We start from the raw sequence: 4,549 nt of genomic DNA, 5'->3' as shown, positions 1-4,549 counted from the left end.
GTCACAGGAATAAATGTAAGCACTCCTATATATAGGCCTTTATTTCTTGTCACTCCCCGATGTGAGATTTGTCCGGCCGGCTGTGAGTTAAACTAACCATTTACCGCCCCCGAGCCTGCCCCGCTCACCTCGCTACCCTGCCCAAGGAATCAGAGTCTCGCTCTGGGTCATTTTAATCCCTCATTAAATCCTTAGTCCTTTATATACATATACTCTTAAGGTTCCCAGTGAGCTACCGGCGACATAGTTCATCGGTAGATCTCTGGGCGGTGGCAGCAAAACTACCCCCAGGGTGAGTCCCCCTTGTTCTCCTCAGATATCCCTAGGTGAATTCCCTTTTTTTTTTTACAACATTTAGTGTCCCGAATTTCCGGGCACGACACCCGCAATATACAATAAATATGGATCTAAGAAATAGAAAATAACAAGAGAACGGCGAGGGAAGTGGCTGGCAAGTCTGGCAAGAGCTGACTTATCCGAGGCTGGAAAAAGGCATCTCCTCGTGTGCAGTGATCATTTTTTGAGTGGTAAGTATATATTTATTTCCTATTTAAGGCACAACATTCGAATAAAGTCAATAATTTAACCGAGAGACACACAAAAGTGGCACAGGATTCAGTAACTCACCAGCGGCGCCACCACTACCACCTGCACTAAAAAGACACAGACCAGATATCTGATCATTGTTCCTTGAAGGAATTCCTTATACTATGAACAATTATATTCTCTGTACCTATTAACGGCATCTTGTACAGGTAAACTAACCATGTCAAATCAAACTTCACCGACTCTAACCCTAACTTTATGACAGTGTGCTCTCTTACTGTTCATATTGTGCCATGCAGGGCTGCAAAATTTTATATTATATGGCTTATATTGCAAATATTTTTTTTCCTGCTTCCCTTTTCAACAGTCAGTCATTGTTATGTATCTTAGTCAATAACAAGGACTTCATATTGGTTAGGTTTCGTTTTGAACTGAATTTCACTGTTATGTTGTCTGGCACACCTGAAGATTAAAGGCAATTGTTGAGTTGAGCTCCGCAGCTCCAAAAGATGACATTACACCTTCCTATCATAAGGGACTAAATCCATTATTAGGCCTTTCTCTTCTCTTTAATTTTAAGAACTAGCTCTATCATATTATGGTTCAGGGACATGGATTTAGTCCCATAACTGTAATAAGGAGGCGCAATATCGTATATTGGAGGCGCGGAGCTCAACTCAATAGTTACTAGATTGAATTTTATATAGGTAATTTTTGGTTTATGGATTTAAAACAATGCTCACCAGAAAAAGCATGACCTTTAGTCTGGAAAAAATAAATGTTGTCTTAGAAAGTGACTGCTGAGGTAAACTCATTATTAACCCTGCATTCTATTTGTTACTTCAGGACGGCCAGCAGTCCTTGAGGATACTAGTAATCCAGACTGGGCCCCAACACAGAACCTTGGTCATCGTAAAGTGTCCCAGGAATTGGTCGCCATCAGTTGTGCTCGGCATCAAAGGATCCAGGAGAGAAAGTTGAAGAAGGATAAGGAGATGTTTATGGCAGCGCAGACACTCATGGACATACAGGAATACACTCAACCTTGCCATGACGAAGTTCATGTTGGTAAGTGGTTATGTTGATATATGCCATCAACAAGTAGCCCGTTCCATGTTTTTTTTTTTATGGAAATACAGACCTTTTCATAACAAAAAACATTCATATCACCATAAAATGTAGTCTCATCCTTTTTGTTGGTGTAAGTTAAGAAACCTCTTCTAAAATGGGTATGAATTTTCACGGGTCAAAGTTGTCATGGGAGTGTATTACTATCTTCTCACAATCTTCTTACACCTTTCAGAACAACAGGAACAGTTGTCCCTACTAGCCATCGGCCAGACATTTCAGACAGAGAAGCAAACCATTGTGTCTAGACCAGCTGCCTGCCAGACAGAAACAGTAACAGTTGCAACTGTCGGCTGCCAAAGAGACCTCACCCTAATGGAGACGACCATGTTTGATCAGCAGGATGAGGACTTGAACCAGTTACGAACAGAGGTGTATGAACTCCGTTCTACAGTAGGTGACTACAATAACCTCAACCTCAGTAATGATGATGAAAAAGTCCTTTTTATACAGGGCTGCCAAACTATGCTGTACTGATGTGCATTTTTTATTATGTTTGCCTTAATATTACCCATTCAATTAATTCAAAGCTATCCCCGTTTCAAGAATTTGTTATGTTTCTGATGCATCTTCGTTTAAACACATGCTTCCAGGATTTGGCCTACAGATTTAATGTATCTCTTTCAACTGTGTCAAGGATATTTTATAAATGGGTAGATACAGCAGATACAAAATTAAGACATTCCATTGTATGGCCTACTGGCACAATAGGCTGGGAAGAAAATAAATAAAAAATAGAAAAATAAAAATCAGTCACACACACACACTCACCCTGAGAAATTCCCCTTGCAGTAGGGTTGGGGGAGGGGGCAGTGTTCAACACCAGCACCCCACATCGGATGAGAGGAGTGCACCATCAGGGGGGACGGCTGCTGCTCGGGGTTGCTGGCTAAGACGAGGGAGACACAGTTAGAGGGGCAGCCATATTAGAATCTCTTGTTGATATTGATAAGTTTAAAGCAAGAGTCAACACCTGCCTGCCACCTTTTGTTAACGGGTGATTTTTCCTCCATTGTTTTTTCTTATCCTTACTTACTGTCTATTATTTCACACACACACACACACACACAAAAGTGCATAATTATAAAGAGAAGCCCAGGATGAGGTTACAGTATGTAGTACAAGGTTATTAGTGTAGTGAATTAAGGCAGTGGTGACAGACAAGTCCTGGTGCAGCCTTCTCAAGAAACAGACTTAGTTGAACACAAAACACTCACACACACCTTCAATATAGGGACCTGCAAGGTACTGGCCCGATGTACATTTGCCTCTTATGGCCCGATTGCAGAATATTTATATCGGCTTTATATTGGCCCGATAAACAAAATCCTCGAACTACAACAAAAAGACGTAATGTAGGCTATTTAGTACTGGCCCGATGTACATTTGCCTCTTATGGCCCGATTGCAGAATATTTATATCGGCCTTATATTGGCCTGATAAACGAAATCCTTTATGCCATAGTTCCGTTATTTGCCGGTATCGGCCCGGACTTTCGATGTTTGCTGGGTGTCTTCTTGCGGCCTCACGCTATTTTCTTTTCCCGAGGCTCCCTAGGTTAATTCAAGGTAGATTTCCCCTAATATAGCACTGTAGGGTAGGGCAAGGCGTTTAAACTATATCAAATTAAAAAAAAAAATAAGTAAAGAAATAAAATTGAAAGATATGCAGTAAATTTTATATTCTCTTCTATTATTTGTCGCTAAAAAGGTTAAATTATTGATAGATAGCGAGATATATAAGAAGGGATTATCTATGCAATGGTCCGTTATCGTACACCTGACACCCACGTTGGAATGTAAACAAGAGAGCATGTGACCTTTCCTAATGTCCTCCATCTGCTCTCTCTCTCTCTCTCTCTCTCTCTCTCTCTCTCTCTCTCTCTCTCTCTCTCTCTCTCTCTCTCTCTCTCTCTCTCTCTCTCTCTCTCTCTCAATATTTATTTGTATTTTATATCTATGTATACCGAGAGAGAGAGAGAGAAGAAGATTCCCAGATTACATCAAAGATAAATATTTCAAGCTATTTTCACTACTCTCTCTCTCTCTCTCTCTCTCTCTCTCTCTCTCTCTCTCTCTCTCTCTCTCTCTCTCTCTCTCTCTCTCTCTCTCTCTCTCTCTCTCTCTCTCTCTCTCTCTCTCTAAGTTTAGGCTACAACGTCAACAGTTAGATAAATGAATAGATAGATAAATAGATAGATAGATAAATAGATATATAAATAGATAGATAGATAGATAAATAGATAGATAAATATAGATAGATAAATAGATAGATAAATAGATAGCTAGATAAATAAATAGATAGATAAATAGATAGATAAATAAATAGATAGATAAATAGATTTATAAATAGAAAGATAAATAGATAGATAAATATAGATAGATAAATAGATAGAGAGACCCCTCTGTGTGTGCTCTGCGCATCACAGAGGTGATTGTCTCTGGAATGGAGGCATACATTCCACGTACTTTCTCTACTCCTCATGCTAAAAAGCCTTGGTTTAATCATGCTTGTTCTCGTGCTATTAAAGATAGAGAGGCAGCTCACAAAAGGTTCCAGAGCCTTCGAACTCCCACTAACTTTTTGATCTATATTTTCAGCTCGGAATCGTGCCAAATCTATTCTCCGACTTACCAAAACTTCTTTTATAAATAGAAAATGTCAACACCTTGCTTCTTCTAATTCTTCCCGTGACTTCTGGCATCTAGCCAAAAATATCTCCTCCAATTTCACTTCTTCCTCTTTCCCTCCTCTCCTTAACCCTGACGGCAACACTGCCGTCTCATCTGTCTCTAAGGCTGAACTCTTCGCTCAAACTTTCTGTAAGAACTCCACCTTGGACGATTCTGGGCATATTCCTCCTACACATCCCCCC

The 4,549-nt window shown here is 40.1% G+C and overlaps 1 long non-coding RNA gene across 1 annotated transcript; it reads left to right on the top strand.

The window, feature by feature from the left end:
- The first annotated feature begins 417 nt into the window (after positions 1-417).
- LOC126989803 (uncharacterized) lies at positions 418-2,452 on the top strand. The gene is made up of 3 exons (XR_007743725.1): positions 418-527; positions 1,393-1,614; positions 1,850-2,452. It is a non-coding gene; the product is annotated as an uncharacterized LOC126989803 (long non-coding RNA).
- Positions 2,453-4,549: the final 2,097 nt, after the last annotated feature.

Source organism: Eriocheir sinensis, unplaced genomic scaffold, assembly GCF_024679095.1.
Source record: "Eriocheir sinensis breed Jianghai 21 unplaced genomic scaffold, ASM2467909v1 Scaffold1302, whole genome shotgun sequence".
Classification (NCBI taxonomy): domain Eukaryota; kingdom Metazoa; phylum Arthropoda; class Malacostraca; order Decapoda; family Varunidae; genus Eriocheir; species Eriocheir sinensis.
The sequence above is the reverse complement of the archived record's forward strand: the minus strand, read 5'-3'. Positions and strand labels throughout refer to the sequence as shown.